Raw genomic sequence first — 27,634 nt, 5'->3', positions numbered from 1 at the left:
GTAGGTCCGAAACGTCACTTTTATGGTTGTTATACCCAAATAAAGAACATTTTTCACCTCTAAAGAAGAATTTTGTACTGTGGTGCTGTTACCTTGTTTTCTACATGGTATATATATATATATATATATATATATATATATATATATATATATGATAATGTTAATGTAAAATAGATGTTTATACCTTTTATATCTATAGGAATAGATATATAGGTAAAGGTATATACAGATATATAGAGAAAAATATATTTACAATAAAAATAAAATGTTTCTGTATTTGAAGAACATTGCAATGTGAAATATGAATAGCTCCTGTCGGGTTAGCGAGCAATAAGTGTTAGGATTTTTTTTCTGCGCTCTCAATGTTCTTTTTACTTTTAACTTCTAATAAGCGCACTACTTTTAGCAAAGCGAAAGCTTTAAATAGCGCGCCACTTGTAATCTATCCCTGAGTTAGGCTTTGACTTAATTCCACCCTAACCCCCACCATATATATTTTTCACAAATCAATTTAAAGGAACACTAAAGTCAAAATTAAATTTTCATGATTCAGTTACAGCATCCAGTTAAATAAAATTTCCAATTTACTTCCATTATCAAAATGTGTACAATCCTTTTATATGAACACTTTCAGAGGCACCAGCATGAGCAAGAGTGCACAGTATATTTGCATTTTATGATTGTCACATGATACAGCAGTCAGGGAAAATGGGAGTAACTTTGAAATTTGTCAGAAAAAAAAATCTTTTGAAATTTGATATTCTGACTTTTATTGCATTGACTTTTATATTATGTATTTGCTAATTATGCAATCCTGTTGTATTTAATAGTCCTTTAAGATTGACCCCTCCTTTTCTGTCTGTCAGTTATATGTCAAGTGTTGGGTCTACTCCCTTGGTAATGCACAGTGAGTAGTGATTTCACCGGCCTTGTGATGCTTATACATTTAGGGCCAGATTACAAGAGGTGTGCTAATTTATTGCAAGCCCACAAATGGGGAAATTTGCCCGTTTACAGGCGTACGATAAATAACCAGCCATTACAAGTGGCTGGTAATTGCAACCGAAATGTAGCATCTTTTTTTTTTTTAAAGGTGCTAAAGTTGGAGGGTGTGGGTGTTTTTTTAAAAAAAGGCCCTGAAAAGTGCCTTTACATAGCGATCTATGGGAACTGTGTGTTCCCAGTAATACTTATATACATATATATTTATATTTGTTGCCCATCACTGCCTGACTTACCCCCTTCGCTTGGCTAGTTCTAATTCCAATGGAGCCTATGGAAGCGCGCTCTTATGAGCGCAATGCTTCAGTGCAATGCGCATGTGAGGTCACGTTGCATTGCACCTCACTTGTAATACCACATTTGCACACGCTGGTATTACTAAGTTGAGTGTAAATATCGCTTTCACAGAATTTTTCTTGTAAAATAGTTGTTTCTGCACTTGGAAAAGAATAAACTTTTTTTGTTGTTCTTTTGCTTGTAAGATGTGTTGAAGATTTGCTTATCCGTCGATGAGCAATCAGTCCTTAGGGCCCAATTGCAGTTAACTTCAAAATAAACAACTTTAATTTAAGATTTTCATGCAAAATATTTTTACTTGTTTAATTATTTTTCTTTCATATGCACAATGTAAATGTGTCCTTTTCTGTCTTCAACTTTTTTTACATAGATTTTAGTGGATAGCCAAAAGTCAGTAGCATCCCATCCCAACATAAAAATGGCACCTGGTGTTGTGTGCTTACATAAGCTGACTGACAAATATAAGCCCCTCCCATGTAAGTGAATGCATTTGGTGCTTTAAGGATATATAATGACACCTTCACACTACACTAAGCATTTAAAAAAAGGATAATTCATCACAAAATTATGCTGTTCATCTAATAAACATGTAATTCAGAAAATATATTCACAGCTTGCAAGACTGAATGACGTCTCATACAGAAAAAAAGCAGAAGCCGTATAATAACCCCAAATGTTTTCTTTAATGATTCAGATAGAGCATGCAATTTTAAGCAACTTTCTAATTTACTCTTATTATCAATCATTTTTGGTTCAGTACCTGGGTTATGCTTGCTTATTGGACCAATAAGCAACCGCTATCCAGGGTGCTGAACCTAAAATGGGCCGGCTACTAAGCTTTAAATTCCTGTTTTTAAATAAAGATAGCAAGAGAATGAAGAAAATTTGATAATAGGAGTAAATTAGAAAGTTGCTAAAAATTGCATGCTCTATTTGAACCATGAAAGAAAATAATTGGGTTTAGTATCCCTTTAAAATGCTGATAAAGAGATAATGGTACAGTTGTTTATGATTAAAAGTTGGTGAATATTAAAGTGATTTGAAAATCTACTAATTTACAGACTTAAAAGGACAGTCTAGTCAAAATTAAACTTTAATGATTCAGATAGGGCAAGCAATTTTAAACAACTTTCCAATTTACTTCTATTATCTAATTTGCTCAATTCTTTAGATATCCTTTGTTGAAGAAATAGCAATGCACATGTGTGAGACAATCACACAAGGCCTCTATGTGCAGCAACCAATCAGCAGCTACTGAGCATTTCTAGATATGCTTTTCAGCAAGTGATATCAAGAGAATGATGCAAATTAGATAATAGAAGTAAATTAGAAAGTTGTTTAAAATGAAATCATGAAAGAAAAAAATTGGGTTTCATGTCCCTTTAAGACAGCCCACAAAATATAAAAGCAATGCTAATAATGTAATATTTACAACATAGCTATATTGACAACGTTTTATTTTCACACATGGTTCTGAACAATATTTGTCTAAAAAAATGTGCGTAGTATTTTTTTCCAGAAGACTTTGCAAAGTGCATGTAATATAAGGTGAACCTTGCACATTGCAGTCTTACCAAAATATTTTAAATAAGAATATACTGCAATAAATTGAAAGCGGAGCTTTTAAAATAATTTACTAGAATGTTGTGATAACAGTTGGTTCTGTCAAGATAAAATCATAAATGTACTAGTTATATAGAGCAATAAATAGTTTCCTATGTCGTGAAATAATAATGGGGAATAAAAAAAAGTATTGTAAAATATAAAACCATCTAGAAGAAACTATAAATTCAAAATCTTCCAAAGCTCACCTACAGATTTATACAAAGTATAGAATATGTATACATACTTCTTAAGAAAGTGTATACATACATATAAAATGCAATATATATATAAAAAAAAAAAAACTAAACCTAATTTTAATTATCATATTTGTGTGGATTTGTTCTTAGTCATTGATAAGCACATATACAGCAAACAGGCTGTCCCTCCACAAACCTGCATTTCTCCATACCTCCTTTTAAGATTAGATTTTACATACTATATCATGCATTAAAATCATATTTAATTACGGGTTATTCCTGTACATGTAACAATTAGGCTTTACACATTTAAATTTGATATAATGTTACTTATCTTTATAGTGTCATAAAATCCATTTTTTTAAACGTACAGCAATGTATTTTAGCTATGATTAAACTCATATTTGCACAATTCTAGTGTTAGCGACACAATACAATGGTGTACCATACAATAGCAGTGATTTTCAGAGAATCATGTCATGTGAGACCGCACCAGTTCTATTTGTAGCATGCACTTGAGGAATATTTGTGTATGCTCCATTCAGCTTTAGGTCATAGTAGCTGTTAAAGGAAACATTTTTGGAAACACAAGTACTTACAAATGTTTCTAACAAAATATTTGAAATGCATTAATATATGTTTCATATACAACTGTTATGCTTCTTTTACACACCTGCAAATAGCTGCAAATATAAACTGCAACTGAAAATATTATATTCTGGTTACTTATATACCTTTCGGATAAAGAGACATAAAACCTCATTTTTATCTTTTATGATTCAGATAGAGCATGGGATTTTAAACAACTGCAATTTACTTATATTATCAAAAATTGATTAATTATCTTATTCTTAGTATACTTTCTTGAAGGAGAAGCAATGCACTACTGGGAGCTAGTTGAACACAACTGGTGAGCCAATGACCAGAAGCATATATGTGCAGCCCCCAATCATCGACTAGGTCCCAGTAGTGCATCACTACTCCTGAGCCTGCCTAGGTATGGTTTTTACCAAAAAGAATACCAAGAGGACAATGCAGATTTGATAAAAGAAGTAGAAAAACAAAGTTGCTTAAAATTGTACTCTCTATATGAATCATCAAAGAAAAATGTTGGGTTTCATGTCCCTTTAAACTTCAGCACTTGCAGCCTGTTGTACAGGATTTAACTATAAATAAAGATGCTAAGACTATTATGACACATTAGACACTGCCCCCTCCTTATTCTGTCTGTTCATACATGTTATATAGTCTGAGCTCATGTCAGTATTTTCCTTTATTTTTTCCTAGAAGATTTGCTGTCTGGCATTCAAGCAGCTCAGTTACTGCAAAGTTACCTTTCCTATCCAAATGAGGCACTCGTCTGTATCAAAGCATGCCCTCTTGTTCTGACACCTCTTTCATGACTTGATGATCAAAAACTGGCTGCTTTATACTAAAATATAGATGCCTCTTCTTTACATTTAAAACTCTGCATATATTAACCGAAATGAAGCTAATATTTATATTTGCATTGTATATGCATTTCTAAAATTCTTTGAGGCATCTTGCAGTACTGACTTCTTACATAATATTGCCAGACCAGAGAGCTTTTTATTATCGGGACCTTAGAAATAGCGGAGTAGATTTACTAACTTTAGATCCTTAGAATAATATGAGTTGCTGAGACTGCAGAAACTGCGGATGGTGAATTTAGCTCAGTGCCTTATAGTGCTACTACTATGCAATCCCATTTACCCATAAAATACAGTCAGCATTAGCTGGGGAATTATAGAAAGAAACTTTACCTTTATAGATGAGGTGTATTAATGTTCCTTAGCAGAGCAGACACAGAGGAGCAGACATTCAGAATGCCAGAGAGGGAGGCTTTATACATTCTGTGGGTGCACCATGTGATGGGGTGACACCCTGCAGCATCTCCACCCATTACAGACCCAACTTTAGGTCAAGGTCCTTCTCAGTCCCTCCCTTTCACTGCAGGTCACACCCTCACTGAGAGGTGGTGTATCAATAATTCTTCACTATTATTCAGAAATATTTCAAAGGCTCTTTTTCATATTTGCAGATGTTTCTCATAGTGACATCTTAATTACCTTGCAAGGCTTCATTCTCCCTTACATGCTTTACAGCCTGCAATTAGTTCTTGAGGAAGGAAGGGTTTTTAGCATGGTCTCTGGATAGGTCATAGCTACCTCTGAGCCTGAGGTCATAGATAGGTGTCAGTGTAGTATTCTGGTAAACAACAGGGTACCCAGTGGATGCTGTGAGTCCTTAGCATTTGAGGAATACAGACAATAAAACCAGCAGCCAGATAAAAAAGCTTTTCTGTGAGGGTGAAGCAAGTCCAGAATCTTTTTTGGAAACTGTAAAACTAATAAACTCACAACATTAGAACAGCAGATTATTTCTTGTTGCCAGTAAATGTTATGTCTGTAGTTATGTAACACAATAGAATACAGCAGTTCAGGACATGATGGTTTTGTGTGAGTCATTAGCATTATAGACATAAACAGGCCTGTCCAACCCAGGGAGGATTCTAGGTGTACAAATAAGGGTACAGACAGACATTGTCACAAGGCCCTATATCAAGGATGGAGGGTGGCAGAGGTAGGGGTCATCCCTTTTCTTCTGCTTTTACCTGATTTTCTTTTTTGAATCCCCTTTTTTTCCCAAGCAAAAAATGACAAATCTATGACTGAGCAGTGGGAGGTGGCACAGTAATCATGTCGCTGCATATAGCTGTCATTAGGGATGGGTAAATGTTTTGCAACATTCGAAAAATAAAACAAATTTAGGCACATTCCTTGATTCATTTCAAATTTTTAATGTTTGTACAACATTCTAACATTCGTTTAGTGTAATAGTTATTTCTAATGCTATCTTTAAATGTAATATTCTATTCAAATGTTTCAAATTCGTATAATTACATAATAGTATTTCTAATGCTCTCTTTAAATGTAATATTCAAATTATGCAATATTTGAAATAGAAAAATTCAAATTGAAATAGTTGTAATAGTATTTCTAATTCTCTCTTTATCCTATATTATAAAAGTATATTTGTCCGATCATGCAGTCATGTGCAGTAGAGACTGCAGCGCGAGACAAACATACCTGGCCATAACTAAGGAAGAATCAGTCAGTTAGAATCAGACAGCAGAAAGGGGGGGGGGGTGCGTGGGGGTCGCAGGGAGTCGCAAAGGGGTCTCGGGGGTCGCAAGAGGGGGCCATGAGCGGGGGGGGGAGGTTGCGGGAAACCTAAGCACTCAACTGTCCAAAATGGATGTCCACAGGACTATTCTTTCTACCAAGTGAATTGTACTTTAAATACATTCGCCCATCACTAGCTGTCATGCAGCCACTGTGTTTTTGTTTGCAGCATTACTTTTCTGTTCTTTTTATCATTGCATTATGCACAGGCTGCTGGCGGCGGACAGGGTTTCATGTGGTTTTACTTTTGCATCAAATTTTGACATATTACAATTTTTCATGCATTTGTCATAATTAGTATTTATGACATGGAGAGATCAAGTTTGACCCTGCTTGATAATTGCACTCACTAAGGGTGCCCTTGTCTATTGTGGTTTCCTGGCCTCTTTACATGGTTTAGGTTCAAACTACCCGTGTTTCCTATATTGCCTCCTGAAATCCTGTTTGACTACTGAACCCGGCTTCAGACTACCCTCTTTTCTCTGTTATTGGTTCCTGATGTCCCTGTTTGGCTGTTTAACTCAGTTTGGCTTCTTACTTCTCTCTAGTCTCCTGTTCCAGTTTGGCTGCTGATCCCAGCTTGTTTTTTTACTACCTTCTTGTCTAATGCCTTGGCTCCTGATATAGGCTTAGCTTATGACTATTCTACTGTTTACAGTATTGGCTCCTGATATAGACTTAGCTGAGGACTATTCTATTGTCTCCTGTATTGTCCTCTGATATAGGATAAGCTTCTAACTATTCTCTTGTCACTTGTATTGGCTCCTGATATAGACTTAGATTTTATGACTATTCTATTGTCACCTGCATTGGCTCGTGATATAGGCATAGCTTTTGACTATTTTCTTGTTTCCTGCATTGGCTTCTGATATAGGCTTAGCTTTTGACTATTCTCTTGTCTCCTGCATTGGCTTCTGATATAGGCTTAGCTTTTGACTATTTTCTTGTCTCCTGCATTGGCTTCTGATATACGCTTAGTTAATGACTATACTCTTGTCTCATGCATTGGCTCCTGATATAGGCTTAGCTTATGACTATTATTTTGTCTCCTTCATTGGCTTCTGATATAGGCTTAGCTTATGACTATTATTTTGTCTCCTGCAGTGGCTCCTGATATAGGCTTAGCTTATGACAATTATTTTGTCTCCTTCATTGGCTTCTGATATAGGCTTAGCTTATGACTATTACTTTGTCTCCTGCATTGACTCCTGATATAGGATTAGCATATGACTATTCTCTTGTCTCCTGCATTGTCTCCTGATATAGGCTTAGCTTATGACTATTCTCTTTTCTCCTGCATTGTCTCCTGATATAGGCTTATCATAGGACTATTCTCTTGTATTGGCTTCTAATATAGGCTTAGATTCTTACTATTCTATTGTCTCATGCAATGGCTTCTGATTTAGGATTAGCTTATGTCTATCTTCTTGTCTCTTGTATAGGCTCCTGATATAGACTTAGCTTATGACTATTCTCTTGCCTGCTGCATTGGCTTCTGATATTGGCTTAGCTTCTGACTATTGTCTTGTCTCTTGTATTGGCTCCTGATATAGGCTTAGCTTCTAACTATTCTATTGTCTCCTGCATTGGCTCTTGATATAGGCTTAGCTTATGACTATTCTATTGTCTCCCTCATTGGCTCTTAATATAGGCTTACTTTATGACTATTATATTGTCTCTTGTATTGCCTCCTGATATAAGCTTACCTTATGACTATTCTATTGTCTCCTGTATTGGCTCCTTGTATAGGCTTAGCTTATGGCTATTCTCTTGTCTCCTGCATTGGCTTCTGGTATAGGCTTAGCTTATGACTATTCTCTTGTCTCCTGCAATGGCTCCTGATATAGACTTAGCTTATGACTATTCTCTTGCCTGCTGCATTGGCTTCTGATATTGGCTTAGCTTCTGACTATTGTCTTGTCTCTTGTATTGGCTCCTGATATAGGCTTAGCTTCTAACTATTCTATTGTCTCCTGCATTGGCTCTTGATATAGGCTTAGCTTATGACTATTCTATTGTCTCCCTCATTGGCTCTTAATATAGGCTTACCTTATGACTATTATATTGTCTCTTGCATTGCCTCCTGATATAAGCTTACCTTATGACTATTCTATTGTCTTGTGCATTGGCTCCTGATATAGGCTTATCTTGTGACTATTCTCTTGTCTCCTGGATTGGCTCCTGATATAGGATTAGCTTCCGGCTATTCTATTGGCTCCTGAATTGGCTCCTGATATAGGATTAGCTTCTGACTATTCTATTGTCTCCTGTGTTGGCTCCTGATATAGGATTAGCTTCTGACTATTCTATTGTCTACAGTATTGGCTCCTAATATAGGCTTTGCTTATGACTGTTCTCTTTCCCCCTGTATTAACTCCTAATATAGGACTTAGTTTAAGACAATTCTCTTGTCGCCTTTATTGGCTGCAGATATAGGATTATTTTATGACTATTCTATTGTCTCCTGTATTGGCTTCGGATATAAATTTAGCTTATGAATATTCTCGTCTCCTGCATTGGCTTCTGATATAGGCTTAGCTTATGACTATTCACTTGTCTCTTGTATTGGCTCCGGATATTCCTGCTTGGCTTCTGAATTTAGGTCCTGATATTTAGTTTCGGGTTTTAAAACCACATATAGGCCCCTTTAATGAAATAACAATGTTCCATTTGAATAAATTTGTACCAGAAGTGAAGGGAAATAAAATGGGACACTAAACTTTAAAACTTTATATTTTTTTACCCCCTGCACCTCACTTGTTGCTGTTATGGAGCTGATTAATTGTGTTTAAGAGAACACAGAATTTCTTTAAAAAAACAACTGGAAGGATGTTCCTAACTGGAATGTTTTTGAATGCTCAGGGCTCTATTTCTGAAAGCCAGAAGAGTTGGGGTTTTTCAAAGCTGAACTGAAAGAATGGTTCTGGAACAAGTGAGATGGATCATAGCACTGAATAAAATAAGAGCAACTTGACATAGGGGAATCATGAAAGGCTTTAACATTCCAAAGTGCAAGACAAGGTATGCTGTGGTTTTGCAGCACTGAAGTAAATTGTAAATACTATAAATCTGAATAGAGCTTATACTATGATTTGGGAAGTGGGTGAGAGCTGTGCTATGCTGTAAGGTTTAATTATACTTAATGTTTATTATTAAATGGACATTAAACTCATTTTTATATATATAATTAGGGCAGATATAAATGGTCACTTGCAGTAACCAAGCAGTCATCATTAAGCCCCAACTGTAATTCCCTATAAAGAATACACTTGTGCATTGTAAAAACCTTTTAATAAACTGCCATTATGTTGACCTCTTTTTTTTCTGTAATATAACTTTTCTAATGTATTCTGCATTATCCTCAACCTGCTACATTCTACACAGTGATTGTTTGATCAGTGCAGGGGCTCATTTATATTTCCCTATGTGGCCACAGAAAAACAGATGAATATATTCAGAATTTTCAACAATTACGTTACTGACTCCCTGTGCTATTCAAAAATGTAAATGAATGATTTTAAATTGTGTTAAACCATGTCTTGTGTTTGCAAATAATGTTCAATCCATTAGCTATTTTGCTAATATATACTATATATATGTATAGGTTTTTAATGTCTTTAATGTTTTTAATATTATATAGGAAATTTTATGTACTAGCAGAGACACAAATATAATTGCAGAAACAGGCATACAAATATAATTTGATATATATAAGCTTAAAATTAAATATATACAAAAAGATGATAAAAAAAAGGCTTAGTACTGGTCTTTGAGCATGACAGGTGCTGATTGGTGCATATGTGCCATACCCTAGCTTACCTGTCAATCAAAATAGTGTACAACAGCATACTTAATAAACAGCAGGGGTCTTTTAGAGGTGAGATTAATTAAGACTTTTTTCTACATACATTGGCTTGAGTGTAACACATAACAGCACTAAAAAAGTTAGAGCTACTGGATACCTGAAATTAAGTGTTAGTGCTGATATAATAGTAAACAAACATGTAAAACATATTTAAATTAAGTATGTCACTCATATTTACACATATTAAAATTAAAACACATTTAAAGAGTGTTTTTTTATGTATACACATAAACTGTACAGACAAACAAACACACACAAATATGTATATATATATATATATATATATATATATATATATATATATATACCCAAAAAGTATGTGGACACCCCTACTTATTATTGATTTCAGGTGTTTTAGACACACCCATTGCATAAAATTCAGCACATAGCCATGAAATCTCCATAGACAAACATTAGTATTACAATGGGTCGAGCTCAATGACATTAAACGTGGCACTGTCATTGGATGCCACTTTTGACACAAGTCAGTTCATGTAATTTCTACCTACTAGACCTGTCTCGTCAACTGTAAGTGCTATTATTGTTAAGTGTAAGTATCTAGCAAGAACAGCCCAGACACAAAATGGTAGACTACACAAACTCAAAGAGCAGGGCTGCCAAGTAGAAGAGGTATAAAGCGCACCACCACTGAACTCTGTAGCAGTGGAAGCATGTTCTCTGGAGTGATAAATCATGGTTTACTATCTGGCAGTCTGATGGCAGAATCTGGGTGTGGTGAATGCCAGGAATACGCTACCTACCTGAATGCATAGTGCCTACTATAAGGTTTGGTAAAGGAGGGCTAATGATCTTGGTGGCTTTTCAGGGTTTGGGCAACAGTTGGGGAAGGCCATTTCCTGTTCCAGCATGAAGACAGGGTTTAGACAGGGTTTGACGAGTTCGCTGCAGAGGAAATTGAGTGGCCTGAACAGAGCCCTGACCTGAACCCTACACAACACCTTTTGGATGAATTGGAACACTGATTACGATCCAGACGATCTTGTCCAACAACAGTGCATGACATCACAAATGCTCTTTTGGTTCAATGGGCAGATCTTGGGGAAAGCTTAAGCAAATTAGATAATAGAAGAAAATTGAGAAGTTGTCTAAAACTGCATGTTCTATCTAGGTCATGAAAGTATAATTTAGATTTTCCTGTCCCTTTAAAGCGACAGTCAAGTCCAAAAAAACCTTTCATGATTCAAATAGGGCATGTAATTTTAAACAACTTTCCAATCTACTTTTATCACCAAATTTTCTTTGTTCTCTTAGTATTCTTAGTTGAAAGCTAAATCTAGGAGGTTTATATGCTAATTTCTTAGACCTTGAAGGCCGCCTCTAATCTAAGTGCAGTTTTTCACCACTAGAGGGCATTAGTTAATGTGTTTCATATAGATAACATTGAGCTCATGCATGTGACTTTACCATGGAGTGAACACTGATTGGCTAAAATGCAAGTCTGTCAAAAGAACTGAAATAAAGGGGCAGTCTGCAGAGGCTTAGGGGCCTATCTATCAAGCTCCATAAGGAGCTTGATGGCCCGTGTTTCTGGCGAGTCTTCAGACTCGCCAGAAACAGCAGTTATGAAGCAGCAGTCACATTGCCCGCTGCTCCATAACCCTGTCCGCCTGCTCTGAGCAGGCGGACAGGAATCGCCGGAAATCAACCCGATCGAGTATTGTGATTGAGATGTATTGAGATCACCGTCTAATGTATTTGAATTCAGATATTTTCACTTACCCAATATTAACAATTCATGATTTGTAATTTTTGTGTAATTTTATAATTTACATTTAGTTTTTGAACATCCAAACACCTAATTGCTTTTATAATAATTTCTAATGCAATTAAATAAAGTTAGTGAGTATCTGGCAGGTTTTCAAGTAATAAATACATAAATGAATAATAAAAAAATAAAAACAGAAAAAAAACAACAAAAAAAAACATGCAGACCAGATTTTATTTTGTTTGATTTTTTTTTTTTAGATATTAAAAGAGAGCACTGTGTATTTGTATGTACCTCTATGTGTTTTTGCATTAGATTGTCTATTTGAAATACAAACAGATTTCAGTATAAAGTATGGGTGTGAGAAGTATACAAACACGTGGCCTGCACAAAATAGCTGTATTCTTTCCAAACAAATTTGGCAAGTCCTGTCTGTAAACTCCAATTAGAAGACTGGCAAGTCAGGACATAAATCTGCATCTGACCAAGAGTTACCTGAGGCTGTGCTGTGTATGTGATACAGCAGAGAGAAGGGTGGCAGCTTATGTTTAAAGGGACATTGGCAAGATGATTCCGTGATTCAGATAAAAGGTATAGTTAAAAAAAATTACTTCTTTATTATATCTACCCCTTGTCTTTTTATGAGGACACACTGTGGTAGGCTCAGGAGTGTGCCACAGGGCCACACTTAGGGGAAGATCTATCATATGTCATATCATATATGTTATCATGTCCATCCATAGCATATGTCATATCATATATGTTATCATGTCCACCTATACCATATGTCATATCATATATGTTATCATGTCCACCTATATCATATGTCATATCATATATGTTATCATGTCCACCTATATCATATGTCATATCATATATGTTATCATGTCCACCTATATCATATGTCATATCATATATGTTATCATGGGCACCTATACCATATGTCATATCATATATGTTATCATGTCCACCTATACCATATGTCATATCATATATGTTATCATGTCCACCTATACCATATGTCATATCATATATGTTATCATGTCCACCTATATCATATGTCATATCATATATGTTATCATGTCCACCTATATCATATGTCATATCATATATGTTATCATGTCCACCTATATCATATGTCATATCATATATGTTATCATGTCCGCCCACACCATATGTCATATCATATATGTTATCATGTCCACCTATACCATATGTCATATCATATATGTTATCATGTCCACCTATATCATATGTCATATCATATATGTTATCATGTCCGCCCACACCATATGTCATATCATATATGTTATCATGTCCACCTATACCATATGTCATATCATATATGTTATCATGTCCACCTATATCATATGTCATATCATATATGTTATCATGTCCACCTATATCATATGTCATATCATATATGTTATCATGTCCACCTATATCCTATGTCATATCATATATGTTATCATGTCCACCTATATCCTATGTCATATCATATATGTTATCATGTCCGCCCACACCATATGTCATATCATATATGTTATCATGTCCGCCCACACCATATGTCATATCATATATGTTATCATGTCCGCCCACACCATATGTCATATCATATATGTTATCATGTCCGCCCACACCATATGTCATATCATATATGTTATCATGTCCGCCCACACCATATGTCATATCATATATGTTATCATGTCCGCCCACACCATATGTCATATCATACATGTTATCATGTCCACCCATAGCATATGTCATATCATATATGTTATCATGTCCACCCAACATCGCTAAATGCCGACAGCATACGCTGTCGGAATTTAACACTGCACAAGCACTTCTTGTGAAATACTTATGCAATGCCGCCCCCTGCACCTAAAAGGTGGTATACAAGTTAAGGAGCAGTGCTCTCATGACCGCTGAAACCTTGGGCGTAGAAAGCAGCATCAGCTGCTTAATAAATCTACCCCTTAGTATTTGTGGGCCCCTCAGCCCAGCACCCTTGTTCCCCTCCCCTCCATGCCCTACCCCTGTATGGACCAACCCTATTCCGACATTCAGTGTTACCTATATAAGCAATTGCTCTATATATTTCACCTGCTGATACCATAAACTAAATAAAATATGTACATTGCGCCTTCTCCTAACCTGAGGCCTGAGTGTGCATACGTCTTGAGCACTATATGGATAGCATTATTACAACCACAATCCTCTAGAATAGATTGTCATGATTCTTCTACAATATTCACTATTAAAGTCTATAGGGATTTTGTAGATAAATAATTTGCTAAACTGTTGTGAAGGATTGTGATGGACACAGCTACACAGCTACACAGCACTAACCTACCAGCACACCCCTGACCTACCACAGTATTCTCACATTAAAAGGAGCTGAATTTTATTTTTGATAATAAAGGTACAATAAACTGGAAAGTTGTTTTTGTATTGTGCACTGTTTCATTTATGTAACTGTAAAGGGCATAATAGTTGAAAATGACACGCTTTGTTAGAGCATGTATTTTACCACTATTAACCCTGCTCTACTGTGTGTGTTACCCCAGCAAAGGGGTCCACTCAGGACCTGGGGTGCACAGCTGGTAAGGACTCACGAGTGTAATCTGCCACTGATCCAATCATCAGCGCTAGCTGCAATCTGAATCCTGCAACATCGGGTTCCACTCTGTACTAGCAGTGCATTTCGGGTCGCAGGAAGCACATCTATTGTGTGTTTGCAGGGGTTAAACATACAGTAGGGTCTATAATAATGGATTAGAGCATTTAATTGTTTGCCTATTCTTGCCCTTTAAGACAGCATTATTGGCTTTAACATTAAAGAGACATTAAACCGTAAAGGCTAGATTACAAGTGGAGCTCGCGGTAGCTATTAGAGCTCAGTAACTTAACCAGAGATTAAAATCTCTGGTTAATTTTCTAAAAGTGCCCCAAATGTAGCATTTTTTCTAATAAAAAACAACTGCACTAGGCAGTTATGGGAAATTAAAGTTGGTGGGTGTGGGGTGTTAGAAAAAAAACAGCACTAAACATTGCTTTTACATTGCGGTCTATGGGAACTGTTTGCTCCCAGTAAATATATATGTATATGCTTATATACATACAGTATATATTTATGTGTTTATAAGTGTATATAAGCATTTACATATATCTTGAAAAATGCTGCAATCACTGCGCGACTTACCCCCTTCGCTGCGCTTAGGTTCTGATGCTATCTCTGACGGCATCAGAATGAGAAGAAGCGCAATTGCTAAGAAGCACAATGCTTCGAGGTCGCGTTCGCTGGTATTACAAAGTGAAGCACTAATATCGATTGCACTATCTTTAGAGCTCCACTTGTAATCTAGTCCTAAATAAACAAAGTGTTGAGGTTGTTCTCTGCCTCCCTCTAGTCATGGGCGCCACCATTTTATAATCTAGCTCTCACTGCATTCCTGTGCTGTTGTGTTTGCACATGTGCAGCAACTCTCAGATACAAGCAGTGAAAACTAGATTCCCAAATGGCCGCGCCCATAATTAGAGGGAGGTGCATGAAATGTATTTGGGGCCAGATTACAAGTGGAGCGTTATTTAACATAAATACATATGTACACACACACATAAAGTATATATATTTTTATATATGTACTGTATATATGCATGCATATTTATATATGTATATCTATGTATCTCAATGTTAAAGCCCTTTGCTTGCCTTTTTTTCTAACATCTGAGACCTCCTATCTTTGAGCCCTTATAACTTTTTTGTGCAATATTTTTTTTAAATAGTTTTCATTAGAGGGTGTTATTATGAGTGTAGCTGTACTTTGTAATGTATTTTTGATGTGTTTTGTGATCAGGAATGCGTGTCCTCTTCAGATCATACTGGTACCTGTACCAGTACCTCTAAAAACAGTTACACCTATCCCAGTAATTTTTTTTATATATTTAAAGCTAAGAAGAAAATGCACTTTGGACTTAATAATGGCCATTCACAGTATTGCAAAATCTAGATGTTGCAATAAAAATGACCAGCAAATTAGGGATGTGTTCTTAGAATATTGTATAGGTTAGAATGTTCAGTTGAAATATTGGTTCTTTGTTTTAAGACAATAAAATGGTTATTGGCTTTAGAATATCAGCAGCATTAGAATGAATGGGGCCGATTTATCATGTGTCTACTGTAGAGGTCATGTCCACCAGACATCGATAAATGCTGTCAGCATTTATCATTGCACAAGCAGTTTGTATGCGATTGGGTGAATTGCTGTCTGCCGCCTCAGTGGCGGTGGACGAGTTAAGGAGCAGTTGTCTTAAGACCACTGCTTCTTAACTCCTTTTTCCAGTGAGCCTGGAGGCTCGTGCGGAAACAGATGTATTTGGTCCCATTTGGGCCATGATAAATCGGCTCCTCTGTCTGTATAATGCTGTAAAATACCTATGACCAGCTTTTTAGGCCACTTTAATATGTTGTATTCAAATGACAAACAATTAGAAATGCCTCATTGCCCTGTACATACTACTGGCAACAATAACAAATATGAAGAAAACAAACAATGAGACAAGCGCAGAATAACCAAAAACAAACACCTATAACACAGAGAGATTCCCCAAAACTCCCCACAAAATAAAGAAACCTAATTTGATAACTTATAGGTGCGCAAACCCAAAAAGGGATGCTAAAGTTTATAGTGTAAGAGGTGAAGGGAAACACTACAGATGGTATCAAAATTTCATTAGATCACCATATGCGCCTTAAATTATATAACCATACAATATAAAATATGTCTTAAACTCAGGGAAAAAAGGCTCATAAATGGAGCAAATGGATTAAACTAAATCAGTTTATTAGATATTCAAAACTGGCATAGAATTAATTCTAAAAGAGGCCAAAATAGGAGATTCAAAAAACAGTTAATTTCTATTAAAATGCATTTAATTAAATTCTATTAAAATATTAAAATAAATACATATATATACACTTGGATTGAAACTAATCTAACCTATTTTAATATTGATGACCGGTCCTAACTGATAGCAAAAATTAACACAAATTTCATATATTCAAATGTATTTAAACATTAGAAAACGAAAAACATATGGTAACAAAAAAATATATGATGACAGAAAAATATATAGTGTATATTAATAGCAGAAATCGATACAAATAAAATGGTTTAAAGTTCCTTCTTAAGCAGAGGTTGATACTTTTTAGTAGATATTTGTTCAAACGTATTTCTCCAAAATGTCCCCCAGACTTCTCAGCAGGGTAGGTGTAGATTGATGAACATTCAAGCCTTCCGGAGGGTACGCGAATCTTGGGAATTGTAAGGCGTCTAGGTAGAAAACATAAGCGTCTGCTTAGGTAGATATCAAATGCTTCACAAAGCAAAAGCACATCGGTACTTACACATTAGTAACTGAAGGTCTGCGCCGCACCCAGTTCTACTTTCTACCAGGGGTCACGATCTGTTCTTTACACTCCACGGATCACCTCGGAGCTTAGACGCTGACCGCTTCAAAGGCAGACTTCAGAGAGATCCAGAAAAAGCCACCAAACGGAAAAAACACAGGTTTTTCCGTTTGGCGGCTTTTACCGGATCTCTCAGACGCTTATGTCTTCTACCTAGATGCCTTACAATTCCCAAGATTCGCTTACCCTCCGTGAGGCTTGAATGTTCATCAATCTACACCTATCCTGCTGAGAAATCTGGGGGACGTTTTGGAGAAATACGTTCGAACAAAAATCTACTAAAAAGTATCAACTTCTGCTTAAGAAGGAACTTTAAACCATTTTATTTGTATCGATTTCTGCTATTAATATACACTATATATTTTTCTGTCATCATATATTTTTTTTGTTACCATATGTTTTTCGTTTTCTAATGTTTAAATACATTTGAATATATGAAATTTGTGTTAATTTTTGCTATCAGTTAGGACCGGTCATCAATATTAAAATAGGTTAGATTAGTTTCAATCCAAGTGTATATATATATGTATTTGTTTTAATATTTTAATAGAATTTAATTAAATGCATTTTAATAGAAATTAACTGTTTTTTGAATCTCCTATTTTGGCCTCTTTTAGAATTAATTCTATGCCAGTTTTGAATATCTAATAAACTGATTTAGTTTAATCCATTTGCTCCATTTATGAGCCTTTTTTCCCTGAGTTTAAGACATATTTTATATTGTATGGTTATATAATTTAAGGCGCATATGGTGATCTAATGAAATTTTGATACCATCTGTAGTGTTTCCCTTCACCTCTTACACTATAAACTTTAGCATCCCTTTTTGGGTTTGCGCACCTATAAGTTATCAAATTAGGCAACAATAACAAATATGCAACTCAAGCGCATCTAAAAGAAAGTGAAGCTGTCAGCACATTAGTGGGTTATAAAGGATCTATAAATATGAAACACAAATAATAGCTGTGTAATGATCATTTTTAAGGGAATTAACTGTGCATAATTTGATTTCCAGCTTTAACCATAGCTCTAGCTCTCTGTATAGCTGGGTGGAGAATTAAACTTCCAAGGTGACCAAATGAAAACAGTGTAATCGGAGCTCTGTGATTACTTTGCAGATTACGTGATTAATTAGCTTTTAGTGACGCTGCAACTTCAAAACGAGAAATATCACATCAGAGCTCCTTGTTCAAATGTGTAATTCAGAAAGAACTACTCACATTACCATGAGTTGGTTTGTTAATGAGTATAGAAAATCTGCCTATTTCATATCACATTTGCATATTTTCTCACAGCTAAGAAATTGTTTATGAATTCCTTGGTGCCAAAGACACAGTGGCTGAGGACCAAAACTCACCAGCATGAAGAGAAATCGTGCAAAATATTTGTTTTAACATATTATACTGTAGTGGAAGTGGGTGTGTATTTCCTTCACATTCAGAATCCTGTATAGTGAGACACAGCTCTCAAGCTACAATTTGCATTTCGAAAATTCTTTGAGGGACCTCACAGTACTGACAGGAATTATTAGATAATCTCACCAGAGGGAAGAGCTTTAGATCATCAGGCCCACAGGGAGTAGTAGCCAATAGTGATAACCCTCATTGTAAACTCAAAATTAAAGTTCATGATTCAAATAGAGCACACCATTTTAAACACATTTCCAAATTATTTCTATTTTCAGATTTGCTTCATTTTCTTGGAATTCTTTGTTGAAAAGCATACCTAGGTAGGCTCATGAATTGCAATGCGTGGCTGCACGTATATGCCTTTTGTTATTGGCTCACCAGATGTGTAGTGCACTGCTGCTCCTAAGTCCACTCTTTAACAAACATCAAGAACAAAGCAAATTTGATAATAGAATTAATTTTGAAAAGTTGTTTAAAATCATATGCTTTATTTGAACCATGAAAATTTTATTTTACTGTCCCTTTAAGACAACCACAGATAGAGCATTTAATAAAGGGACAGTTAAGTGCAAAAAAAACTTTCATGATTCAGGTAGGGCATGTCATTTTAAGCAACTTTTCAATTTACTTTGATCACCAATTTTGCTTTGTTCTCTTGGTATTCTTAGTTAAAAGCTAAACCTAGGAGGTTCGTATGCTAATTTCTTAGACTTTGAAGGCCGCCTCTAAACTGAAAGCATTTTGAAAGTTTTTCACCACTAGAGTGCATTAGTTCATGTGTTTCATAGAGATAACATTTAGCTCATGCACGTGAAGTTACCCTGGAGTGAGCACTGATTGGCTACAATGCAAGTCTGTCACAAGAACTGAAACAAGGGGGCAGTCTGCAGAGGCTCAGATACAAGGTTATTACAGAGGTAAAAATGTGTTGGTTATGCAGAACCGGGGAATGGTTAATAAAGGGATTATCTATCTTTTTAAACAACAAAAATTCTGTTGACTGTCCCTTTAAGATTGATGATACCCTTTACAGAGTTCTGATTAAACCTTTATTCCATACAGGGAGTGCAGAATTATTAGGCAAGTTGTATTGTTGAGGATTAATTTTATTATTGAACACCAACCATGTTGTCAATGAACCCAAAAAACTCATTAATATCAAAGCTGAATAGTTTTGGAAGTAGTTTTTAGTTTGTTTTTAGTTATAGCTATTTTAGGGGGATATCTGTGTGTGCAGGTGACTATTACTGTGCATAATTATTAGGCAACTTAACAAAAAAAAAAATATATACCCATTTCAATTATTTATTTTTACCAATGAAACCAATATAACATCTCAACATTCACAAATATACATTTCTGACATTCAAAAACTAAACAAAAACAAATCAGTGACCAATATAGCCACCTTTCTTTGCAAGGACACTCAAAAGCCTGCCATCCATGGATTCTGTCAGTGTTTTGATCTGTTCACCATCAACATTGCATGCAGCAGCAACCACAGCCTCCCAGACACTGTTCAGAGAGGTGTACTGTTTTCCCTCCTTGTAAATCTCACTTTTGATGATGGACCACAGGTTCTCAATGGGGTTCAGATCAGGTAAACAAGGAAGCCATGTCATTAGATTTTCTTCTTTTATACCCTTTCTTGCCAGCCACGCTGTGGAGTACTTGGACGCGTGTGATGCAGCATTGTCCTGCATGAAAATCATGTTTTTCTTGAAGGATGCAGACTTCTTCCTGTACCACTGCTTGAAGAAGGTGTCTTCCAGAAACTGGCAGTAGGACTGGGAGTTGAGCTTGACTCCATCCTCAACCCGAAAAGGCCCCACAAGCTCATCTTTGATGATACCAGCCCAAACCAGTACTCCACCTCCACCTTGCTGGCGTCTGAGTCGGACTGGAGCTCTCTGCCCTTTACCAATCCAGCCACGGGCCCATCCATCTGGCCCATCAAGACTCGCTCTCATTTCATCAGTCCATAAAACCTTAGAAAAATCAGTCTTGAGATATTTCTTGGCCCAGTCTTGACGTTTCAGCGTGTGTGTCTTGTTCAGTGGTGGTCGTCTTTCAGCCTTTCTTACCTTGGCCATGTCTCTGAGTATTGCACACCTTGTGCTTTTGGGCACTCCAGTGATGTTGCAGCTCTGAAATATGGCCAAACTGGTGGCAAGTGGCATCTTGGCAGCTGCACGCTTGACTTTTCTCAGTTCATGGGCAGTTATTTTGCGCCTTGGTTTTTCCACATGCTTCTTGCGACCCTGTTGACTATTTTGAATGAAACGCTTGATTGTTCGATGATCACGCTTCAGAAGCTTTGCAATTTTAAGAGTGCTGCATCCCTCTGCAAGATATCTCACTATTTTTTCTGAGCCTGTCAAGTCCTTCTTTTGACCCATTTTGCCAAAGGAAAGGATGTTGCCTATTAATTATGCACACCTGATATAGGGTGTTGATGTCATTAGACCACACCCCTTCTCATTACAGAGATGCACATCACCTAATATGCTTAATTGGTAGTAGGCTTTCGAGCCTATACAGCTTGGAGTAAGACAACATGCATAAAGAGGATGATGTGGTCAAAATACTCATTTGCCTAATAATTCTGCACTCCCTGTATTGCGCAATGATTAAATTCTTATGCCACCACACACAGAGGGAGCAATTAATCTTTTAGATCCATCACATATAGGACCATCAATTTTTCCCTCATCATCATTAAAGGGACAGTCTAGTTAAAACTAAACTTTCATGATTCAGATAGAACATGTAATTTTAAACAACTTTCCAATTTACTTTTATCATCAAATTTGCTTTGTTCACTTGGTATTCTTAGTTGAAAGCTAAACCTAGGTAGGATCATATGCTAATTTCTAAGCCCTTGAAGGCAGCCTCTTATCTGAATGCATTTAACAGTTTTTCACAGCTAGAGGGCATTAGTTCATGAGTACCATATAGATAACATTGTGTTCATGCCCGTGTAGTTACTTATGGGAGGGCACTGATTGGCTAAAATGCAAGTCAGTCAAAAGAACGGAAATAAGGGGGCAGTCTGCAGAGGCTTAGATACAAGGTCATCACAGAGGTAAAAAGAATATTAATATAACCATGTTAGTTATGCAAAACTCTGGAATTGGTAATAAAGGAATTATATATCTTTTTAAACAATAAACATTCTGGAGTAGATTGTCCCTTTAAGAAAAAAAATCCTCTCTGAGGATCTAGTGGGGTTGCATAGCTATGTGCTCCTTTAATTCAATCATTCTCCTTTGGGAACATAATACCTCCATGAACCCCAGTCCTTAAGGCCTCATATTAAAGGGACCTATATGGTGGGAGTGCAGCCACAGAATACTTCCATAAAATGTCAAGATCAGTACTTTATGTAGCTTCTTGTTATAAGCTCTGCAGTGGTATTTGGTGTTACAGTATAGGGAGTTTAGGGAGGAGAGAATCCTTGATGAAATGTATCAAATTTGGCAAAATGCAACTTTCTGATACAGGCAAACAAACCATGGGTTAAGTGGATAAACTTTTGCTGATGACTAATACATTGATTTGAAATTACTGACTTTGTTCCGCTGCTTTATTTGGTGTTTGCTTCAGGTTAGTCAGTAGTTAAATTTAACCATGTTTATTTAAATGTTATCACAAAGTAATTAAAGGGACAGTAAACCTTAAAAATAATGTTATATATTTCTGCACATAGTGCAGAATTATATAACATTATTTAGGTGCTATAGCCATAAAAGCATTTTTTACCGTTTAATTTGCTAAAATACTATGTTTCATTTTTTACCGTTTATTTTGCTAAAATAATATGTGCAGAATTATATAACATTATAACATTATAACATTATTTTTAAGGTTTACTGTCCCTTTAAATTCAACCAAGTGCCGGCAACACACTATTTTTAGCTTTTCAGTCAACAAATTGTTATATTTCCATATATAGAATTAAAAAGGTCCATAGCATTGGTGGTTATAGGGAGTAACTAAGCACCCTTAGGTGTTATTGTGTCACTCCAATTCTCAGTGACCATTCTGCACTTGTCCTGGGCTCTGCTAATCCCAAGGGGCTATCTTCTCTGCAGCTCTCCTCTCAGACAAGATTATCTAAACGATTTGTTAGAACTAAAAAGGTCTTTACCAGGATCCTTAAAAGGAAAATTTTACATTGAGTACTGTGTATCTGACTGCATTGTAATAATCACATTGAAAGTACAAAGAAAAAATTGTAACAAAACAGTATGCATTAAAATTTGTATTAGAAATGCAAATTTAAAATGTGCAGTTAAATTCTGATATTACAAGTTGATGGTTGAATATCTTAAACAGGGTATATAAATTAGTGTGCCGTATACTTTTAATGCATAGTGCAAAGTGTGCTATTAGTGCGCTCATTGCGCTTGTACAAGTGGTGAGTTAAGCTTAAAGGGACATGATGATGATTCAGATGGAGCATGTGATTTTTAACAACTTTCCAATTTACTTTTATTTCTGTGTTGAAAAAGATATCTAGGTAGGCTGTGGAACTGCAGATTGGTGGCTGCAGATATGCCTAATGTTATTAGCTCACCCAGGCCCCGATATTAAAAACTTTGTCAGACCAATGAGAAATTGACTGTTTTGGTTTGTCAATATATTCTAAAAAAGTGGGCTGACCCTCGCTGTGCCGACGAGTGGTGTTAACAGAATTTACTTTATTTCTATTGGCTGATTTAAAATATATACCAGTTGATAAAAAATAGTTTTTTCTATTGGCTGTTTTAAAAAGAGAAACATTTCTTTTGGCTAATTTGAAAAAAGGAAAGAAAAATCAGCCAATAGGATGCCAGTACACCTCTGTAAAAGGTGTCAAACTAGCATCCTAAATTGTGTGGACTGCTGGATAGCATGAAGATAGGAGCCAATAAGAAGAGGAGGGTCGCCGCAGAGGAACCATCACCAAAGGGGACCATCACAGCCGAGGAGCCACTGCCAGAGGGGACCATCACCAGCGAGGGTCGTCACCGGTGGAGAACACCCCCCACTACCACTGAGGAGCCGACCCCGCCATGGAGGAGCCTTTGCCAGGGAGGACCAGTGCTGACATTGGTGACCTGGAAAACCATTGTTGACCCATTGCAGGGATTAGATTTAATGGATTAGAGCATGTCATTTTTCAATTATAATTACCCTTTAAGCAAATGTCGACGTACAATAGACCTAAAAAATGTTGCGTATTGTTATCAAGATTTTACTGTACACCTTGAAAATTGTTTCGTAATTTCAACTTAAAATCATAGTAAAAAGTACAAATTGTAAAGCATTATTTATTTATTTTTTATGTAAAAGGAGTCTCTAGCTTTAGTGAGTGGGCTGTACAGGGGTGTTCCATGGGTATCTCTGAAGTTCTCTCAAAGGTTTCTTTGTATTCTCTAAGCATGTTGCTAGAAAACAAACACAAAGAAGTCCACCACATAGTGTAAGAACATACTCTGCTAACAACAGAAAAACTCTGTAAGAGCTGCACACACCGCTCAGTTGGTACTTGTATAGTGCTATGTAGGCAGGCTGGCATTCTCAGTACCCAACTTACTATTCCTTGTTATGGAGAATCCTTCTTGTACACGTAGTATTCTGATAAAGTGTGCCAAATAAAGTGCTAAAGTAGCAAGTGCACACAGCTGTAATAATGTATTAAAACTCTTGCAATGTACGTCTTGGCCAAATCAAACAGGGCCATTTCATTCAGTTTTACACTTAAAATAACACAATTTGGTTTCCGGAGGAGGAGCACAGGTGTGTGGTCAGGTGATGCACCTGTTCTGATTCTCCTACCTGCAAGCTATTGGCGATATTCGCCCAAACCCTGGTGTCTGGGGCGGCTTGTACTGCTGTCTACCATCGCTGCTGGAAACCACATAGTGCCTTACCATTGCACTTAAGCTGCCTACAGCAGCCCTGAAAAAGGTCCCAATTTGGTGGCAAGCCTTATGCCATTATACAAATAAAGCCTGTACTCTTATACAGTATTCCCATTAAGAAGAAGCTTTGGCTGGGAGGAATATCAAATAACAAGGTAACGGGTGCTTCAGCTGCCCGCCATCCTGAAACTGTGGACTCACTCTGAGTTTGAGGACAGAGGTTGAGTTATCTGCTACTGGTGCTGTACTGTGCTGTCTTAACTCCTCTTCTCATGTAGTGAGCTGTTACCTGCTTTACCTGCTTACTCTGAGTACCACAGAGAGTCGGGACTCCCTGCATCTTTCTTCGACAGTGGTGGGAGAGCTGTGCTTGGGATGCCGGTGTAGTCCGAGGGAGAAGAGTTGTCTTATGAGTTTCCTGCTCCCCTATTGGTGTCCCACAAGCGGCAGTGAGTGTAACAAGAAGCCGGGAATCTTTTCCACCCTTTGTCTGCAGCGGAGGGAGAGCCGTGATTGGGGTGCCGGTGCGGTCCGTGTGGAGTCTGCCTTTTTAGCTCTTCTGTTCCCTGTCCTATTGTCCTGCAAGCGGCTGTGTGTGTTATACGGAGCCGGGACTCCTTACATCCTTAGGCGGCAGTGGAGGGAGAGCTGCGCCTGAAGTGTCAGTGCAGGCCGTCTGAAGGCTGCCTTCTGAGCTCTTTTTCTTTTCTCCTCTCCCTACTGCCCTGTAAACACCTCTGAGTATCACAGGGTGCCGGGACTCTCTGCAATCTTTGTTGGCAGCGGAGGGAGAGCTGCGCTTAAAGTGCCGGCGCAGTTCCTGTGAAAAGATCTGTTCTCTGAGCTCTTGGCTCCTACACTATCACCCTGTGAGCGCTAGCAGCTACCAGTGCGCCCCGGGGCTGCTCCTACAACATCTGAGGATCTTTCAACGGAGCCCCTTCTATACGGAGCGTGGCTCCATATCTTGATACCTCTGTTATCCCTGGAAAGGCGCTCCCCCTCCCACCGGTGCTGCGTGAGGGGGGGCCGCTGCTGTTAAAGGCCTATTGTTCGCTTGCTAACCGGCGGAAGAATGGATGGGTAACGTAGAACTGTTTTGAATACAATCTACAATAACTGGCTAAAGAGTGATAAAGATAGGAGTTGCTGATATACTTTTACCAAATAATCTCCTATATATACTGATTCTCCTGCTGGTTGCTTAATTTTGCTGTAATAGGACTATTACCCTGATAAAACAACAAGGGTTAAAGCAAATTATTATTTAAAAGCTATGATCATTGCTCTGATCTTAATGGACTCCAATGTCTTTTAAACATCTAATCTTGCTATTTATGTATTTTGGGGCTATGTTCCTAACCGTTACTGAAAGCTAGAAAATAATTTTTATTTTTTTTTGTTTTTTTCCTCATCGATTTATTGTTCTACTTAATCTCCTGTTAAAATATTATAGGTTGGTGCAACTTGAAAGCCTCTGGCTTTTTTCAAAGGGTTTGGCTCTCGGGTTTTTTTTTTTTTTTAATTTTTTTTTTTCCTTCTTTTTCTTAAAAGCATAATATGAAATATTGTGTCTTTATATGGAGTGACCAAGACTAATATATTCTCTCTATATTCATATAAATCTATTTAAGTGTAAAAATTGACACAAAGTGTCTGAAAACATACCTAGGGTGTTGATTGCACAGGATTGATGTAATTGTGAAAACCTGGAAGTGTTTCAGGATTTTACATAAACTCTAGGCTCTGAGTATATTCAATCAAGGTATAGGGACACTTACTGTTTACTAAGAATATTGTTTTGTTTTGTTTCTTTTTTCTTCTTCTTGTTTCTCTTTGTTTGTTCTTGGCTTGGTAGATTCCAGGAAATTGAATTGATTTGTGTATATTCCCTGTAGTTACTGGCATGACTGATTTTCTTTCACGGTTGATTTCTAAATAATTTTGTTAGCAAATTTAAAAAACAAGGGGAGCACTTCCCTCACACCCTTTCCCCCTATTTTTTCTCCTGGGGGTCTTCTCCCCCCTCTCATCACTTTAGATTAGGTTTTTCTTATCATCACTTCCCTTCCTCACAAGTATATGGATAAGTTTTTACAGTCACAATCTAAAAGTTCACCTACAGTCATGTCAGCTAGACAAAGGGATAAAAGAACCAAACCTATCACAGAGGCGGCTGGCGATGTACAGCTGGCTGCACCTAATTCCCTAAGCTTACACGAGTCTATTGATTTACAGTCCCTAGTTTCAGATATATCTGCGGCTCTTGCACCCAAGTTTGAGTCCCTTAAAGTAGAGATAAAACATGATATTGCTCAGCTAGGTACAGAGGTTAAACAATTCTCAGAGAGATTCGCCGAGGTAGAACAAAGAGTTTCTGATCTTGAAGATCTTTCCCTAGCTCAAAATACTAAATTAGAAGCCACCTCTTTAGCCCTCTCTAAACTACAAAGCAAACTAGAAGACTTGGAGAATCGGGCTAGACGAAACAATTTAAGAATTATAGGGGTTCCCGAGGGGAAGCAGTTCGAAGATCTAAATAAATTGATTACTAAAACACTCCCAGCGTTGTTGAATATATCTGAGACCTACCATGATATTATTATAGAACGAGTACATAGGTTAGGACCAGCATCTCTTTCAAAAAATAATATGAGGCCAAGACCAATCCTTGCCAAATTTCTGAACTATCAAGACAAAATCACTTTCTTGCAAGCTTTTCGTAAGAATCAGCCCATACTTCTGGAAGGAACGAAAATATTGTTGTTCCAGGATTATGCAGCAGACACTGCTTCAAAGAGAAGGGAGTTAGCTCCAGTCTGCACTAAACTTATACAGCAGGGATTGCGTGCAACAATTGTACATCCCGCCAGGCTTCGATTAGTTCACGATAATACCTTATATTTTTTTGAGACCGCTAAAGCCGCAGAATCTTTTTTCACTAA

At 36.9% G+C, this 27,634-nt stretch overlaps 1 protein-coding gene across 1 annotated transcript in view; it reads right to left on the bottom strand.

Annotated features, from left to right (window-relative positions):
* Positions 1–4,933, bottom strand: part of LOC128650459 (titin-like) — a 46,353-nt gene extending 41,420 nt beyond the window's left edge. The window contains exon 1 of the mRNA XM_053704415.1: positions 4,886–4,933. The gene's annotated coding sequence lies outside the window, so the exon portion shown is untranslated. The remainder of the gene's footprint in view (positions 1–4,885) is intronic.
* Between the last annotated feature and the right edge of the window lie 22,701 nt (positions 4,934–27,634).

This window comes from Bombina bombina, chromosome 1 (genome assembly GCF_027579735.1).
Source record: "Bombina bombina isolate aBomBom1 chromosome 1, aBomBom1.pri, whole genome shotgun sequence".
Lineage (NCBI taxonomy): Eukaryota > Metazoa > Chordata > Amphibia > Anura > Bombinatoridae > Bombina > Bombina bombina.
Note: the sequence above shows the minus strand (reverse complement) of the source record. Positions and strands in the feature narration are given on the sequence as shown.